The sequence below is a fragment of the Anser cygnoides genome, chromosome 2, assembly GCF_040182565.1.
Source record: "Anser cygnoides isolate HZ-2024a breed goose chromosome 2, Taihu_goose_T2T_genome, whole genome shotgun sequence".
Classification (NCBI taxonomy): domain Eukaryota; kingdom Metazoa; phylum Chordata; class Aves; order Anseriformes; family Anatidae; genus Anser; species Anser cygnoides.
This window is the reverse complement of record NC_089874.1, coordinates 102,125,037-102,145,200: the sequence shown is the minus strand read 5'-3', so window position 1 is coordinate 102,145,200 and position 20,164 is coordinate 102,125,037. Positions and strand designations below refer to the sequence as shown.

Below are 20,164 nucleotides of genomic sequence, written 5' to 3'. Positions count from 1 at the left end.
CATCTGTTCATACTCACTACAGAAGGACATATACAGTGAAATACAGGGAGGGAAAAAAGGGTATTCACACAGACCACCCTTTGAAAAAGAGAGGATAAGATAAAGATTTTTTTTATGCCTCTAGGCTACAACACAAGTTAGGATTGGCCTCTAATGCTTTATTTATCATATAGGTCATTAAGATCTTTGAGAGATTTTGCTGTCCATGCAACCCCTAGACTAAAGCAAGTCCTCAAAAAATGGCACTCGTTATCCGAGGTCCAGACAGCATCTAAGCTCAGAAGAGAGTAGAGCAAATGCAAACGGACTTGTCTGCTTTGGCTTTCTGAAGATTATCTGTACCTCTTAGCAGGAGCAGCTGGGCCCTCTATTCACAGTTAAGTACTATCTTTTGTGGAAATCCATAGAAGGGATCATGAGCGGCTTCTCCCCATGCCGCCTTCCTTTTGGCTCTGGCCACCATCCAGAAGCTCCCCTGAGCTGTGAAGGGAAGATCCCCGCATAAGTGACCCTCTCCTCATGAGACCTGGAGAAGCCAGCTTGATCCACAGGATGACCATGCAACCTACCTCTAGAAGCCTGACATAAGCACACTTCCCCAGTAAGACAAATCAAGACCACTTTTCCTGGAGATAATCTTCCTGAAGACATCTTCACGTGCAACAGTGAATGACTTTGCACAAGGTGTCATCCAGGGGCGGTCCAGAGGCTTCATTTGCAGATAAAAGCACTACTATAAAAGCATGATTAGATTACTGTACACAGACATTGAATTAAGTCTGCCCATTGCCAGGCAGCTCAGTCTAATAGCTCATAAACAACAAACAGGATTTACCTCATCATTTTGTTTATTTGTTCAGCTTGTCTTTCAAACCACAAAGTACTTGAGCTACCTGACAAATATTTGAGGAAACAGCACATTGCTCACTGTAACTGAGTAGTCTTAAGTTCATATAAAGTTAGTCCCGTCCTGGTATTATCAATACCACAGCTTCTTTTTTTTTTTTTTTTTAAAAAATGTTTACCTCTAAAATATACAAACCATTTTGCCATTTTGTAAGCCGGTACAAATGCGTTTTTCTCTCCCTCAATGAACTTAGCCTCTAACAGATAAAGAAGGCTCTCCTAAAAGAGTTCTATCTTGTAGCCTGAGCAATTAATCATCTTTATAACACAGCAGACTACAGAAAAAGTCAAAGAATGTACTTCATAAAAGCAAACCATATGTTTTACTGTTTCTCTCTTTAGAAAATACAGAAAAAAAGTTAAAAATAATACTGATGAACTCTGAAACAGTCCATCTTCAAAGCTTTTCCCAACTGGAAAGACATACTGTATGGTTAATAAATGCATTCAATAAATAGAAAGATGAACTGCTAAAAAGTCACAGCTTGCACACCAATTTCTTAAAAAGATATACTGAGCAAGGGCATATGACCCAATATATACTTCCGTAAAAATATCACTGTTGCTTGCATTGGTACCAAATATTGAAAAGCAGTTTTCAAAAAATAAAAATAATCAAGAGATCCAACCAGTAACCCAAAACAAGCAAACAAACCACATTATTACAGTTGCACAATGCAAGCTAACCAACTTAAGCCACTCACTAAGAGGCTATACAGAGAAGACCAGTATCGCTATTTAATAGCCGACATGGACCATTGAGTAGGCAAAGCATCTATGTTATGCAGTGTGAAAACTGCTTGCCTGGGATAGATCTATTAGGCTGAACAGCTTCACCGATAGGGACAGAATTATAGACATAACAGTACCACCAAGGATATTAGATCATAAAGGAATGAAACTAAGAGATTACTGTAGTAACTGATGGACTGTTAAGGCCTGGCAAGTCTATTATTTTTTCCACTCCTGATTTCCTCACATTGTCATTCTACAGCTAATTGCCTAATTAAAAGAACTGTGTGAGCTTAACAGCACATCTACTTCTCGTGGAGAGCTGAGAAGATTCAAGATTAAGAACGCATTGCTTCTTGCCACTTTTGGAACAATAACAGAAGCAACATTAGCAAAAGAAATAATGTGTTTTTTTTTTTTTTTGTTAAGAACTAACTAAATTCTCTGAGAACATCAGATTCACAACCTGTTAATATACAGAGCACTTGCAAGTTACCCGCAGACATCAAGCAAACACAACACACAATGAAATGTATGTTTTACAATCCTGATATAAGATGGGAGGAGCTAAGACTTCAGGAAGTCGTAGTAGGCAATTCATCTGTCATTTTGGGTATTACAAACCATGATTCATAGTGTCAGCATATAGGTGCAAGCTTTTACTAAGCAGCTTGCAAACAACTGTCAAGAAAGGTTTTGAGGCGGCGTGGTTTGCTGACAGGCTTGGGGTGCAGGCAGCACTCTTAATGGGCAGCAGAGACCAAGAATCCTGAAAGCAAGATTAGTTCACAAATTCAAAATGGGAGCATAGCTTGGTGCACTGCCTGGACTTCAAACACAGCATTTGTTAACTGAAGAGCTGGGATAGACAATGCCTCACAGAGGAAGCATGAAACGTTTTCTATTTTGAACCTCTTCTTCCTAGCAGGATGGTTCTTCTAAAGCAGATCAAATTTCTTTAAAAAAAAAAAAAAAGTATTTCTAGCTACTTTGTGCCAAAATGATATGAGTTTATTCATTAAGATTTAACTACTTTACCATATAGTATTGATACAGAGTTGCTTAATTTTCAAATGTTCAATTAGCAGCACCTTAGACTGGTGGTCTTTTCAAAAGCAAAGCAATAATTCAGTATTTCTAGAGAGGACAGATTGGAATACAGATGTTTCACCTGGTGCATAAAATTGACCCACGCAACTTCTAATTACTTTTTAAAATAGTGGCCTTAGTGTTGAGCAAAATAAGTAACCAATCGGGACAGTTAAAATTTTTCTTTTAGCCAAAATTACAGAAATGCACCCATTTTACCTCCTACTGATCCCTTCTATTTCCAATTTCCTCCCTTGTTTGCCATGCTTCCAAAACACATAGTCAGCACTACCCACAGAGTTATTCAAACAAACAAAACCACAGCAGTGGGACAGTTATTGATCCCATCTCTACAAGTTTTAGATTGTGCTCAAGAACCAAAAAACCCTGTTTTTACTTTGATTGCTCTATGGTCAATAGGATTATACCATACTTCACAGGCTGAAGGATTGATGCACGTCATCATAAAATACTTTGTTGAATTTCTTAAATGATGTGAGATTTTTTTCATTATGTTATCACAAAGTTATTAATTTGAGCACATATCCATGTGAATAAGTGGTCAATTCATATGTGGGATCTACAGTTTCAGCTTTATAGAGTCCCAGAGTTAGACATACTGCCTTTACTTCTGTCAACTTAAGACTTTAAAGAAAATCTTTACAACAGCTTCAGTTTAATGAGGTTCATCATTACTGTTGTTTACAAGGTTAGATTCTGGAATACTGCAGAAGTTTCAGCACTTTATAGTGCTGCCTAATATTTTTGAGTCATACTGCAGAAACTTATCCTTCCCATCAAATGTTTCTAGGCATAGCCTCTAGGAGCCAAATTAAAAATCTGTTCTTTATCAATTTAATCATGTTGAAAAAAGGTTTTTACATCAAATTTTTACAGCTACTCCAAGGAACACAAACGTTCTCTGACAACACAAATTAACCACAGTCTGTTAGTCCTTAAGGTACATGAATCTCCAATTTAAAAAACAACTAAGTTGCAGCATGCTTGTCTCAAAAAGGTCAAGCTGAAAGTGCAGTTAGAAAGCTCCATAGAGTTTTCTCCAAGTATGAAAGACTATTTTCATACTATTACTCATCTGTGCTATATAGGGTACAGAGGATTTAACCTAACAGCACATATAACCATTGAGCAGAATAACTGCAAATTTACTTCCAAACTCAATTTGGAATATTACAAGTAATAGTTTCCACTATATTCTACAGCTGAGATTATCAGGTGACAAAACTTAATGTACTTGAAGAAAATAACAAATAAAACCACTCAGCTCATTTGTCTCACAAACCAAAAAGCTTGTCAGAAATCACAAAACTCAAAATTTGTTCATTCAGTCTGAAGTCTCCGCAGTATATTTTTACTAACTGCACCATCTACTGGCAGAATCTTGCAGTTGTTTTTCAATCGATTCTTCCTCTACACAAATTTTGATACTTCAGTGGTTCTCCATCCTCTAACAACCTTTGAAAGATCACAGGCAATTTCTCTGAGGTTCATAAAAGGCAACAAGAAAAGCAAATCCATTTTCAGACTTAAATTAGCTATTAGTGTGCCTTCACCTCAACTGGAAAACAGTACCTAAATCAAAGAAAACTAAAAGCACTGTCCTAGTTCAATTACTAAAATAGCTTTAGTAGTGCCTTTCCACCAGCAAGACCTCCTCCCCCAAACAAAGAAACAACAAAAAAAAAAAACTAATTTAAAAGATCCAGAAGACACTTAAATATTTCCAGAGATTTGTTTAGTATAACATCCTTGGTGGACACACAAAACAGGTCAAAGAAGTAGGACCACAATAATTAAACTTTGAAAAAGAACTTCATGAAAAAAATAATCTAGATGGTGAACACAGTAACTGGAATAGACAAGGAAGATATTATCGTTCTTATTTCTGCTCTTTCATGCATTTTAAGTTTACAACTCATACTCATGCCAAAGCAGGAAAGTGAAGCAAATAAGTCATCTGTGTACCATCTAGACTATAAACATCAACAAGTACATACATTATACAGCAGCACCATAGCAGTAACGTATCACTGACAGGCTTTCCCCAAATAAAATGGTATTTGTTTGCCAGTATTTTACAGTTTTAAAAAGAGTTTAGTAATGCAGACTGGATGTGTCTTAAACTGTATAGCAACAGGAACAGCAAAAAAAATATGCAGTTCATCTTCAGAAACAGTCACTGAATGCACTAAGCTTCTCCTTTCATTTTTATAAGGTCATTTGCACCCGCTTCTGTCCTTAACTGTATTCTGGGCTCCAAATCTTCCCCTGTAATTCTTTGCTGAAAAAAAACAACAACACTGGAACAGTGTTGACATACAAGAAATGCTGGCTTCTAATAGTGTGCTGCATTGCAGCTTGCTCTAGGTACCTGGCAAGGATGCATGAATACTTTCCCTACTCCCCGCAAAGCTTCCACAGCAGGTGTTGATCATAAAGACTGCACCCTTGCACATATTAGAGGGCCAAAATGTAACCATCACATGCAAATATAGGGAGCAGCTTGTCTGCATCATGTGTAAGGGATGAAATTCCAAAATTGCTGCATCTCACTTTGAAGTTTTAGCCATCAATCTCAACAAAATACAAGGCTAGACAAATTACTGTCCCTATTCAGAACAGCAACATCTATATTCTTCAAAAACTACATTACTAATGGATTGTTTTTACCTCAGAATAAGGGACTAAATATTCTTCACACACACCAATTTCTATGAAATTACTATAAGATCTACTCCAGCCCACACAAGAATCTATTTGTATCCTCACTGCAGCTTTGGCAGTACATCAATTACTTTGACAATCCTCACAACTGTAAGAATATGTATAAACCCTGATCCAAAGATGAAATACTGCTTTCATTAGCTTTAAATAGCATTAGATAAGCAAACCTGCCAGCTATATTAGGACACTTCATTATTTTATTATGTTCTACAGGAACCACCTCCTCCCCTTCACCTCTGTCTGTCTTATAGCTTGCAGCAATACACCAGGGGATACAAAGAACTCAAAAGCTGCAGCAGACTGTGACAATTCCATGCGTTAGCCACACTATTTACACAGAAAGTCTTTTATTCAAATTTAACAGCTTGCAAACATTCACTGTCCATTTGTCAGATAAAGTTAAAGTGGTGATCTTTTGTTCTACACAATTTAAAAAAGTAGATAATTACAGACAGATAATCATAGGTATAGCCTATAGCCTACCATCACTCCACAAGAACACTCTTCTGACCTGTAATGAGACAGGAACCAGTGTCAGAAATTTACTGTCTTATGATTTAAAAAGGCCCCAGGGGAAAGGAGGTACCACATACCTCTCAGTTTTCACTTCTTCTAACTAGAGATTATTTCTGATGCTTCCATGAGACACTGTTCTGAAATACTCAGTGACTAAATAAATCATTTGTGCGATTTGTCTTTGCCCCTGCTACTTGTACAGCTAAGTAATTTGTCCCCCTGAAAAATGTAAAGCTGTCTTAAGGATTTCTCAAGATTATACGTGACCTACTACACATCCCCTGGATGACACCAGATGCCCCAACAGTAGAGTTCAGAATTTGGCTCTGCAGCTTCTGCCTGCTGCCACTTTTCCCAAACTTTCCAGTGTCATCCTTATTAGAGTCAAAGAGACTGCTTTGTCCTGGTCACAGCCCTGCAACTCCTACTACCCTGAAAAGGTTTTCTTTATTGTAAAGGGTAGCAAACCTTTAGAGAAGAGTAACACCCAGCTCTCTACCACTACTGATTTGGGAACCATTACCCTTAAAGGTTGAATTATGAGTCTACTTCTGTTGTCAGCTCTACATCTCCACTGCCACCTCTGGAGAACCTTCATTGTTTTGTCTGGGGTCTTTAACTACTTCCCTGACTCTCCAGGCCTTTATATTGCCAGAACTCTTCTCCCTTACAAAGCACATCTGCGTAGAGTATATCAAAGCTAACTGGAATGTAAAAAAAATAAAATAAAATAAAATAAAATAAAAAATAAAACAGATTGTCAACAAGAAGTCAAAGATTCCAGATGCAGAGTTTTTCTCTCTCTGACATAATCAAATATTCAAACAGTCTAATTTGGAAGGCAGGTTAATATAGGTCCCATGAAACACCATTAAAAAAAAAAGTTAATCTTACCTTTCAAGAATTGCCGAGAATTTTGACAATACACGATTACAAACTGAAAGGATTTTCTATTGTTACTACATCATGAATACTACAAAAAAAATTTACATTATTGATACTGCAGTAAGATCGTTAAAGATAATAAGACTACCTAGCAAACACTGTCCAGCAAATACATATTCAAAGATTATCTAAGAATAAAAGATTGACAGAATGAGAGATAAAGGAAGGAAAGAAGAAGGAAAAAAACCAATATTTATGGCAATTCCTTTGATCCAGAAGTATTTCACTATACTTTTATGATAAAATAGCATTTTCACAATACAATTACGACACGGAAGTGGGAATGATTTCACTAGAAATTCATAGGCTTGCCTTGCTGGGCTTGAGCAAGACAGAAAGAACTTTTATCTCAATATTTACTGGCGCAATATTTCTACACTAAGATAACCACTTCTAACTTCTTTAACTAGTTTTACATCAAAATCCATATACATATATAAAATAGGAACTGGAAGAATGTATCTTTTCCTACAGTCTTGAAAGAAGAAAACATCATTTTGCAAACTGCACGCTCCAAGTGCAAGCAACATTAACATCTGCATGCTCTCACCTAACCTCCATCGGTCTTGGGAAGCAGATGCTCAATCTTCATCCACATAAAAATCAAGTAGTACAGAAAATCGTAGAAAAAAGTAATAAGCCTATCTAGGTTTAAGTTTCACTAAAACATTAGCAGACACTTGCTACAGATGTGTAAATTATTCCAGCATAATAAGCCTTTTGCTAGTTCCTCTGATATTATGGTTTCGTTAATTTGCAACATTCATCCTAGATGTGTTACTATTCCCTCTGTGCCTAAAAGAACTTAGAAAGTTCTCATTAGCTCATCCTACCACTCAGCAGTACAGAGGAAGGACTGAAGACAGGTATCAGGGAGCAGGAAGCACGGGGCTGCTCCACAAGGGAAGCCAAGCTGTGGCCACAGGCCCTGAGCAGAGCCAGGTTGGTGACAGCAGCAGGGGCTGGAGCTCATTACACAAGGTGAGGTAGGGCTGGGCCAAGGGTCGAGCCACAACATCCAGTCACCAGGTCAGGCTTGCAGCAGGCAGGGCTGCTGGCCTGTACTGCGGGTCTAGGCCTGAGCTCTGACTGGGGCTCCTCACCGTGGATGGAGACCCCAGGTGAGGCTGGTCAGGATGACTAGTGCTCTCAGGTGCTCTCTAGGCCCTGATAGTAGGCACTCATTGCAAAGGCGTGATGCCACAACATCGACCAAACTTGGAAGGAAACATGACTGTAAGCGGGCTAGTTAAAAATACCTTTAAGTTAGCCTTTTTTTTTTTTTTTTAAATCATTCAACTGATATTAGTTCCTGATGTCTAAGAAATTTGAATGAAAGCTTATGTGAATGAAATCCAAAAGTTCAGAAACACCAAATATATGTTTGTATATACAACCTAAACTCTTTTACTGCAAGTGACTTATCAGTGATCAGTTAGGTCCTTGCATCTTTTCTCTTCCTACAGGTTTCCCCACAACGCCTACCCAACATGTCATCTTGACCAAATGGGGGAGCAAGTGTTGTAAGGATGTAAAAGCAAAAGCTAGCTGCAAATTGAATGTATAAAGAGCAACTTGTTCACCTGCATATGATTTAGCCTACTGAATTCAATTCAAATCCACAGCCGTAATTTAGACCAAGCACCTTCTAACAAATACATGGAAACAAGACTGCCCAGAACTGATATTTCACAATACTAAAAGCATTTTAAAAATTCTTATTTCATAGCGTGGAAGAATTATCTGGTGCATGTCAAAATGAGTTGATGTTCAGGGAAGTTATCCCAGCCCTACCTAGTGTATGAATCACACACTTCTTTGCCTTATCTGCAGATGCCAGCATCTGCACCTTATTTTCAACACACTTCTAACTGTAATTGCCTTATAAATCTGGAATAAATCCAGTAAAGTTAATGAACATGATTCAGATTTTTATCAGTTTGAGAGTAGTTTGGGACTTTAGTAGACAAATGGACCACAGGCTGTGAAACCAGCATATTGAGAATGAGAAAGTCCATTTGTTTAAGGACAAGGATGAAAATAAACATGAACAGCTGTCTCTGTCACTAGGCAGTCCATCTAAATGAGGCAAGGTTCCAACTGGAAAGAGTTGCACAAACATATTATAGTGCATATGAAAGCACTAAAAGTTTCAGAGGCAGCTTTACTTTTGATGTTTCCTGAACTGTAGGATCTACTTTGCCAAATTGGAGCCTGTTTGCAAAATAGACTCCATAATTTTACATTTATTTGAGTGAGTGCTTAAATTTTGAGGACTTCTTTCCTTTCCCTACTTAAGTAAATCAAAAGATATGAACTTAAATTAGACGTACCAGGAGAAAGCTACTTTAATATGAAGGAAAGCTAGGGACACAAGGGATAGAGCAGATGTGTCTAGGGGTGAGCATGAAAGGGGAGATTCTCACACTTCTCCTATAGAAAACAGCATGACTTGCAGAAGTCAGTGCACAGTTGCAGCATTACTGGGATTAATTGAGAAATTGTGAGTTAGCTCCCATGGAGGTACAGAAGAAGGTCCCTAGGAAAGATAGGGTGGGCAGGCATGGAGGAGGAATCACACTACAAAAGCATGTCTTGAGTGTATGCAGCTTTGCCATGGGACATAAAACGAAGAACTTAAGAGCTTGTGGGTAAGAACCAAAGACCACACCAGCACAAGTGATGTTGCAGTAGGTGTCTGCTACAGATCTGATCTACAAAAGCAAGCAGATGAAGCCTTCTTTAGGCAGCAGGAAAAAGCTGCAGTCACAGGCACTGGTACTCTCAGGTGACTTTAACCACTTCAACATCTGCTGGAAAGCCAATGCCACTGGACACAATCCGGGAGACTTCCAGATTTCCTGACGCAGGTGGTCAGCAAACCAACCAGAGGAGGTGCTCTGCTGAATCTGCTATCCACAAACAAGGAAGAGCTTCTGGATGATATAAAGGGCAAGGGCAGTGTTCGCAGCACTGACCACAAGACTGCAGAGTTTAAGACCCCGAGATGAGTGAGCAAGACAAAAAGCAGAATTAAAAACCCGGTCTTCAGAAAAACTGTGTTTGGTTTGTAAAGGTATCTGTTTGACAGGATCCTGTAAAGAACTGCCCTGGAAAGTGAAGGGGACCAAGAAAGCTGGCTAATTTGCACGGACAACCTCCTCTGAGCAGAACTGTCCTTTCCAGCGGGCAGAAGACAAGCACTGCAGAAGGCCAGTATGGATGAACTTGGATCTACAGACTGAGATCAAGTACAACAAAGAAGTACAGATAAGGCAGGTGCACATCAGGGAAGGCTCAGCATTATTTAACACCTATCAGCCACAGAGATTCTGGTACCCAGCTAGAGTTCCTAAACACTTAAATAGTGTAATTATAAAAATAATACCTCTGTACAAGAAGTTTGTGAAGTTAGAAATCTAACATTGTTCCCATCATATTCAGAGCTATCCGTATAGTTCTACCATGCTCTTCACTTAGGTAAACACAGTAGCAGAAACCATGTTCCAGAGGGACTATTACAGTAACAGCTTCTTCAATTTTCAGTTTTTACAGAAATTTCAAGCAGACATAGCTGATGTATGTTTTCAATGATAACCAGTCAATGGCCTTGAGCGCAAAAATCTCCAAAGAAAAAATCTCCTGTGCCCTGTTAAGTGATTTTATAGTAGAGACAGAATTACTCATATGAAGTGCAGGCGCTGCCACCTCTCAAATGTAGTCTTACGTCCTCATCCTCCCATCCCTAATGCCTGCTTGCTCTTTGCCACTTAGCCTATTTTAAATCCCGAAGAATAAGGCAGTAATTCACTTCAGTTATGACCCACAAATATTGTAACACAAGTAATCCATATCCAGCCTGTAAAACCAGACTGGAACAGCAGTTAACAGTAATTTTAACATTCTCAAAAAATCACATTAAAGGCTAAGAAACTCATTTAGCACAGTGGTTTTACTTGAATGTTTAAGTCTTCTGTCTTGCAGGAAGTAACTGTCCTGTCTGGGCAGCTCAGCAGCTTAAAATAACCCGTGTCTGTACATGGAAACTAAGAAAAGAAAATATCTGTGAGTTTTCTAGAATTTCAAGCACCACAATGTCAAGTGTCAAGCTATTATATAAAAGTCCACAGTTCGATTTGCTGTAAAGTAGCAACAAAACTGGATACAGCAGCTTTGAAACCCACTAACCAGCATCAATCGTGGGTGCCATTATCAACTGGCACCATCAGCTGCCAGTGGAGAGAGCTCAGCGTGCTTGTGGTGTGACCCCAGGATATTCATGCTGAGGCACAGCACAGAACTGCAGCAGTCTGTCACAGGAGCTCTGATTGAGGATTTTGTTTGGGGGCGATTTCATCTTCTTGCAGATACCCTCTCATATCATACCAAGGAAAGAAAGAAGAGTACAATGCAGCAGCGGATGCCTGAAAGCTTCTACAGCAGAAAAAATAACTAGAAGGAAAGCACCAATCCTAACAGCAAACCATTGGTCAGGATCACACAATAGATGCAGTTTGGTCACTCTGCCACAGGTGGCTGTCCTCTCCCAGCTAATGCTGGGACACTGCATTGAGCAACACAAATTTCCCAGAAATTTAGGAAGATGAGAAGTAGCTAAGCATGCAGAAGGGCATACTGCAGTAGCTAAGAACAATGAACAACCTTCTTTCCTTTTAACTGAATGAATGATTCAATGAGTAATCTCCAGTATGCATTAGCAGTGCCCAAGGAACAGAAGCAGAGTACAAGAAACACACACAAAGCTCTTATCTGCTACAAGTTGTCAAATTTCAAATAAGATAGATGAAATACCAGTGATCTTAGGGTAATGCAGCTCATTGAATTAATCACTAGACTTCTGAATGTTTTAGAAGCTATTAAAAAAACAAGAGACTACTACTACCTCAGTAAGCTTTAGAACAAGACCCAAAATCATTGAATACTCAGGAGATTTACCTTTGCTTAATTATTCCTATTCAATTACTCAGGATTCCCTAAGCTGCATAAAGAAAAAAAAATGTCTTCACAGCAAAACTCAGCATATGTTTTTGTTCTCCAGTCCATGCTGTGCTTGTCTAGTTTTCTGGGTATCACAAGTACAGCATCTTAGGTCATTCAGTACAACAAGTTCTCTGAGCCAGTGTGATGCTCATTGAAGCTTTTCAGTAAAAATTATAACTTCCTTGGGGAAAAAAAAAAAAAAAAGCAGACAGACATGCATGACTGCCACCAAGAAAGCACCAAAGTTTTGCAGTCAAGGAAAAACAGCTGCATAAGGAAAGATTAATTTTATATATTTGCAGCGCATTCTGCAGGTAATGTAGATTTGAAACATCAATATCCCATTGGAAGCAATTTGACAAGCCATGGGAAGATAAAAAAAGGAATCACAAACCAAGCACTGTCATTTGTTGACAAAACAGATAATAGCTGCTCTGCTGGATAAATAATAAACTTACCAGAACATTAGCAGATCATCATTCATCCCAAGCATCCTCGGTAAGCCACATGGAAATTATAACCTATATATACAACTATAACCCAACATACCCAACTTTATACACAAAACTATGCAACTCTACACCACGTGCATACGCACACACACACACACTCCCTTTCATTAAATTACAGCCACTGAAACAGCCACCAACATAGCAAATACTTAACAGCAAACACTTTTCTTGCATATTGAATCCATAACTTTCTCCAAGAGCTGCCAGATTCACTCCACGTTCACTCAGCAGTATGTGAACCCTGCTGCTTGAACGTGTTTGAGCAAGTCAGAAAAGAATCTGTCCAGCTATAATCCTGCTCCATAAACAGCACAGTGCTTATTCTGGAGCATTTCAGCATGAGATGGGCCAAGTATCTTCCAAATCTTAGCCAAGAAATCTGCACAAAGAAGCTATATTAATTGGTATTTATCTTCTTCATTTCATTCCAACTGCAGGGAGATATATCTGTGTGTCTCAGACCAAACCAAGAAGAGACTGTGCCATGGAGCAGCAGCATTCCCTCTGACTCTGGGAGAACCCCTGTATTTAATAGCCCCAGGCAGCTATGAAATTCAGTAAATTAAGATGTACTTAGTTCTGCCATGATGGTCTAATTTATCCTCACTTGTCTAGGGCATAACCAAGTTCAAATCTTCTCAGTTCATTCCAGTAAATTAGACGCAGGTCCTTTCCCCACAGACGTATCACAAACAGTGGTTTACCACTTCAAAGTCTCCCACACACCTTTGAATGGCCAACTTTCAGAACACTTAATTTTCACTCTCTAAATGATTTAACTCAACTTTAAAAAGCTTGTGAGTATATCTAGATACTTGGTCAAGAAATATGAAAACTGCACTTAGAAAAGGAAACACTGAGAAGAAAGTCAGTGAACGTGACACTGAAAAACAGTATTTTCAAAACCAGATTACTACAGTCCACATCAAGAGGTATGACTACGTACTAGTGGGAAGAACATGATTTGTAAGAAATCTTATCATTCCAGAGCTCTGATAAAGTTTTCTGCTTTATGTAATAGAAATAGATGGATTGGAAGCATTTATCAAGTGTCAGGCAGCTATTCAAAGATCTGTTGCCAGACTTCTGTTCTCTGAGCAGGCAGAATAAACCAAAAGTAACAACTGAAATGTTTTCCTGAATTCAGTTAATTTCAGTTACATTGTTCTTTTCCTTTCAACAGACAGACTAACAATGAAAAAAAAACATTTCAGTTTTTCAACAAAATATTCTAGAAAGTTGAATAGAGACCTTCACTGCTATAAATCAATACATAAAATTTATTCAAATCCAAGCTCAAGAGGTAAAGAAGTCTCAATCTATGCACCAACAGGAATTGAAAACACACAAAAGTAGATAATGCATAAACTTAGGCACAAAACCAGATAGTTTTACACTCAAATAAGCAAAAACACTAACCGAGTGAGATCAGATACAAGGCAAAAAAGATAGATAGATAGATTTTTGAGCTTGAAAAAGAAAAAAAGCATGCTTCTTGAAATACAAATAAGATACTCTTTCATAAACAGCTGAGTATCTGTATTATATGCTAGACAAAAGTGAGAGGGTAATGCTAGGAAAGTCTCTCTATGCAATCTGTACATGTGGTAGGGACTGGGTCATGCAACATATGACAGTACATCCCTCACTGTGTAATAGGGTAACAGTGGGAAAATAACCCCTCTTGCTGCCTTCATAACATTCATTACTATACAACAAAAACACAACTGAAAAATCTCACTTAATAGGCTGGCCAATATTTTTTCATATATATATGAATATATATATATATGTATATTCTACATGAGAAAGCTGTAGAGACAATTTCTAGTTGAGCTGAATCAAAGAATAGCAAATTAGAGCAAAATAGCAAATAGAGTTGAGCAAATTAAAGAATAATTGAAGTTAAATTGAATTTAAAATTAACAAATTTGTATTTGGTAAAGTAACAACTAAATGGCAAATGTGTTCAGCAACACAGATTCTTGACAGACACAGCCAGCAGTCAGGAAATCCCAAGGTCAAGGACACTGCACAACCTGTTCTCTAAAGTAAATTTCATATTCTTCCACTATCCTCCCCTCTATTCATTGGCATGGTTAATATGAAGCATAGCTCCCTTGTTTGCCAGGAAATAAAGTAGCACACAGAGCACAAGTGTTCAGTGAGTAAGTCAAGTGGGATTGTAGATATCTAAGCCAAAAAATGGGATGCCACGTGCCAGCTGCTATAAGAGCAGTTTCTTGTAGGAGGCACATCAGCCTTGCAGCTGAGAGACAGTGAAAACGATTTTGTGCATGCACACGCACAAACATAAGAAAACAACCCTAACGACCTTTATATCCTTTTTATCCATTTTTTTGTTTAATCACAGATCTACTTTCAAAAAACAACCTAGTTTTTTTGAAGTGAAGTTTAAGGAAAGTCATTGCGGTATATCTCAGACTGATAGAAGAGTGAACACAATATAACATTTACAGCTCTGTCAGAGTTTAGCACTGCTCAGGGGTGCACTTCATTTTAGCACCTACGATTGATTCTGAAAGACTGGCGGCATAGATGATCCAGCTTATCATTCAGGGCTACGTGCCTTGGAACTGCCAGATTTGTCCAGGACTGTATGACCTCTCCTTCTTTGGCCTGATTTCAAGTTACTTTTCTATCCGGGCAGTGGCAGGTGGCACCATTCCCTTGTACAAAAGCCAGTGAATGCCTTATGCCCCAAATGCATGCTGTTAAACCTCGGGCCATTTGCTACACCCAATTCTGAACTCCACCAAAATACTGGGACTATCAATGAGAAAACTGATCCTAGAAGCGTTAACATGACTTTCAGTAGCTAACCATCTGAGCTCTTCGTAGCCCTTTCAGATTTCTATTTTCAATGCCCATCAAACAGCAGAGGTAGTGAGGAAAGAACAATTCCTTAAGAAGCCTCAGAGATGGGAGCTGAATGACCTTCTATCTCCAAGACTGACGCCAGCACCGTATTCACTGAGGCATCCTTTCTTTCTGTATGTTCCCCCCTGCTGAAAACTCACCCTTGTAAGAAAGTCTTCTACAAGCAGTTAACTTGGCTTAGTTTACACTATTTCACAGCCTCAGAATGGAAAACATCATGAAATTGCTCAAAGAAAAAAAATAATAAAAATCTGCACCTTTCATTCTAGAACCCTGTCTCACTGGGACACCACTACAGGGGCATGCTATGATATAACACTGAAGCCAATGCTGAATGTCACTCCTTTGGCACCGAAAACTACAAATTAAAAAAGGCCAACTGTGTGTTGACATTTTGTGTCCAATTCACACATTTATACACCTCATTTGCTGGAGTCACTATTTGTTTTCTGTCAAAATAAGACTGAAAAAAGAGCTGTTTCACTTATTGAAAATTGAATTAAAACAAAAATAAGTGAAGCTTTAAAAAAATAGTAAAAGAGCTTATTCTCAAGGCATCAGGACTATTTCTCTGCTTTTAAACTTCTCAGCTTACAATTTTCACATAAGACTAAGTCAAAAGTCATACCAATATTCCTGTCAAGTCATACATTTTACTTAAAGAAATGGTTATTTAATAGTACACTTATACCATCGCATATATATCATATTATGGAAACAGATAAGAAGCCATTTGGTCTTGTGGCAGTCCTTAAACTCAGGTTCTGTTCTATCCTGGTACTCAAGAGATTTTGTAAACTTGTAAGAATATTTAAATCTAGGCCTGGCTCATGGGAAACACAAGTTCAAACAGCTACTCTTTGCCAGAGGCAGGAAAATCTAGGCTAAAACCTCTGACTGAAATTGAGCAAGAACTTGAGTCTGTGTATTCCAACCCTTAATATCTAATTGCTAGACTTCTGTCCCCATCTGTTTACCAAAATCTCTGCTCTTTGTGCCTGACCAATATTACCTATTACTTCTACCCAGATCAAGAATAAATCCAAGATCTTTGAGGTAAATATATATTTTTAGCATTTATTATTCATAACAATCCTTCAACAGGATTGTGTATAAAAGTAACAGTATGTAAGCACACTAGAGTATATTAGGAAATCCCAAAAGATTACACAAAATTTAATGAACAGGGATGTATACCGAGGACTATAACATCAAAATCTGAGTTTAACAAAAAATGCTGCCAAAGATCCTGACAGTGTAGTGATTACCTTCTGTCTAATCAGCTGCTATCAGTAACAGTGTCAGTTTGCTGAGGACAGGGATCGTACAGTTCTGATGATCATTGTAGTTTTAAGTGACATTTGTTCATTTTTTTAAATACAGTAGTGTGAATAGAAGCATTATCTAAATCTCAAGATCTGAAAAACAATTGTTGGAGACATGGACTGCATTTTAAATGAGGTGCTTCTGTTTTGTTTTGTTTTTTTTTAAATCGAAGAAATCTACTTTGGAGGTGTTTGGAATGTCATGGGGTGTCAGCCATGCATTGGTAGTAACTTCCCATCAAGAGCTATCACATAAGAGCATGGAGAAGAGACAGCACCATCAGCTGAGCCATTCTCTAGGTTTCAGGTACCTGCATCTACCAAACCGTTTTAACAGAGAAGTTCAGCTTCCCAAGTGTACCTAGACTTACACGATATTTCTCTAAACAATAACTTTTGCTTGAAACCCAGCTAGAGAGTATGGTGGTCTCTCTTTCTGGTAAATTAAGAACTGAATTATTTTGATAGGCAAGCAAATTGAGGAGATCGACTGAATTTAGGAAGTACTGAGTTCTTTGCTGCCAAAGGCAGTTCCTCTAAGTTCTGCTCTTCCCTTACTGGTATGGCATTAAATACTACATATTCCCAAAGACCAGAGTTGCTCCATCTGATTCCTTCAAACAAGAGAGCTCCTTTTCATAAATTAAAAACAAAGAAGCCAAACTTACAGTCTAGTGACAGAGGTACCATATCTTAAAAATAGCTACTGGAATACTATGTCATCACCTAATTACAGCAACACTCAGGCATGTAGAAACCATCCCCTGAGGGAATAACAAAATTGTCTGAAAAGCTCATTTATCTAGGACAGTAAGAAATATGCATATATTAATGGGTTTATTCATCAGAATTAAACATTAATTCACTGATTCAGCGAAGCAGTAAAAAAAAAAACCTTGAGTTTGCCTTTGCATGCAAATAACGTTTATCCTATTTAACATACTATTGGTTCACACTTCCTCTACACTTTTGTGAAGAAAATATCTTTACTGTTTGATACGTATTTTTGACAGTCATCCTCTTCTTCTGCGCACTATGTCAATTAACCTTTTGTGAAAACCTACACATTTCAAGGTACTTCTTGTCTCATTAGAAAGCTAATGCATACCTAGCAGCCACAGAAATCCCTCTTCTCCCCCAAGAATCTTTGGGGTAGCTTCACGGATTGCTTCCACTCCTTCAACTTATTAAAGAAATAGTCTGACTGCACTATAATGGGAGAGACAAACACTTACCAGTCCTCTGTGGAAGAAATGCCACTATCCAGAAAGTAACAAGCAGGAGACCAGTTCTCTAGCCTTATGATCAAGTGACCTTTAAATGGGAAGCTGGACTTCCAGTCCCTGCTCCCAAGATGTTACTGTCCTGATTCTTACCCTCCCACACCTTATACCCTGGCCCTTGCTATATATCGAATGGCTCACCAAAAATCAGGTGACATTTACCTTGCTCTTTGCCCACATTCACAGCAACATGAAAAAGGTCCCAATGAGGAAGAAAAAACTGTTCCTCACTTCTGTGCAATAATTTATTATTGACTCACCTAAAGGAGATGAGGACAGGTTCAACTTCCTCTACAGCTGATAGAAAGCAAGCTTTTCCTGTGAGACAAAAACAATAATAATGGTATTGCAAACTGCATTTTTCTGATTATTTTTGACAGAACAACATAGATCTGTCCAGGTACAACAGGTATGATATGAGACTGAGCTTTTGTAGAAGAAACATAACTGCTATCTGCTGCAACCTACTGTTGAGCTTCCAGAGGAACAAACCAGATGGAGGCAAGACCCTCAGCTTACGGCAGATCCTGTCATGAAGAATTACAGAACAACGGTAAACTTCTAAACTCCAGAAAGAACTAGATTTCAAGTCAGAGAAAGTCCAGCTCCAGAATAAAACAGGCCCAGGATGTTTCTGGTTCAGTACTTGGAGAAGTGGTGAAGGAAAGGATCGTCTTGTTCTTAAGTAAGAATCAAAAAAGCCACACAATTTGAATGCCTCATCCCTTTTTCACATATAGCTGCAGAACCAGTAATATTATAAACCAATCTGACCATAGTAGGCAAAGACTCCTCAAGCGCCAGACAATCTTAGTAAGACTGACATTCCTCGTCCAGTCAGGATTAAGAGAGTTCATCATTCAAGTCTGCAATGTTTCTCCACAGATAAGAGAATAATAAAAAATCTACTGCCAGAGCACTGAACACAGCACTGCCTTCCACACTCAGAGGTCTTCAATCTTGGGAAGGCTCATCCAACAGAATATCTTGTCAAGCTCCTGACAGACTCAGGAATTTATGTTCTGGTACTTCCATTACCAACTTCCATTAGCCAAAGAAATAATAAACAATACACAACATATGATTCCCTAGTGCAGAAGGAAAAATCAAACCAATCCTTATTTCTGTGAAACTGTCATCATTTTCATGGAGAATGAGCTGCTGGTGGCCATCTGCTCTCACCACTGCTATTCAGCAAACAGTTCATTACTCAGTAATAGGGCAGAGACCAGAGATGTTCATCCTACTGACTTTCAATCCCTGTTTCTAAACACACATACACAAAGTGTTGCACTTCCAAGTTTCTCTACAGTTATTAATGTTTATTCTCTCAAACAAGTGAGGTATTCTACTATCAGGCAAAAAAATCTATAAATATAGAGCGTGCCCAACTTTCCTAAGAAGCCTTTACTTTTATTGCAGGGCACAAGTCTTGAGTCTCTCTCTCTCTCTCTCTTTTTTTTTTTTTTTTTTTTTTTTAAGATCTGTAAAGTAATCAGCTGCTCTTCCCAGTATTTTTACCTTAAAAGCAAGGCAAGTGTTAATTCTTACACATTTCTCACGTACATTAGAGTTGCTTTCAGGGATACTCTTCGTTTTATTACAGAACCTTGCTTATTCTCACATTTTCTACTTGCTCTTTCCTACCTCATCAGTTTGGAAAAAAAAGAAAAAAAGTGAAACGTCCTTGGCCACCAGATGCCATGCAATGCCACCTACTACAGCCATAAGCAAAACTCATCCTACTTTCATAGGAATCAGCTGCAAAAGAATGAACATCTAAACCCTTATTTGTCATATTTTGGTACCAAAATATGTTAAGTGTACATAAACCTAATTGTTAAAAGGCTACATATCGTCAAGTACAAGGGTATTTGAACATCTTTCCTCATAGAGGAGTCATTTTCAAATGACACCTCAACCACACACTGAAATCTGGGAGAGGAAGTTCACAGAAGTGCTGATGAAAAAGGGCCAAGTGCAGCTTCATCAGATTCACTGGTTTGATTCAATACTGGTGGCTAATATAAAGTTTTCTACTCATATGCATTTTTGTATTGGAAGAAACCTATTTAGGTGCTTAATATTCTGTGAGTCACTTCTTTAGCATGCAATGCTTCAAACATGATTTTGTCTTTTCTACTTCAAAATTTTCCCTTTAACGGGGATTAAGTTATGATTTAAGGGAAAAAACAAAAAAGATGACTAA

The 20,164-nt window shown here is 38.2% G+C and overlaps 1 long non-coding RNA gene across 1 annotated transcript in view; it reads right to left on the bottom strand.

Moving 5' to 3' along the window:
• The window catches only part of LOC106042214 (uncharacterized), a 95,017-nt gene extending 75,138 nt beyond the window's left edge, over positions 1 to 19,879 (bottom strand). Inside the window, exon 1 of the long non-coding RNA XR_010829582.1 lies at positions 18,216 to 19,879. This is a non-coding gene — a long non-coding RNA (uncharacterized lncRNA). The remainder of the gene's footprint in view (positions 1 to 18,215) is intronic.
• Positions 19,880 to 20,164: the final 285 nt, after the last annotated feature.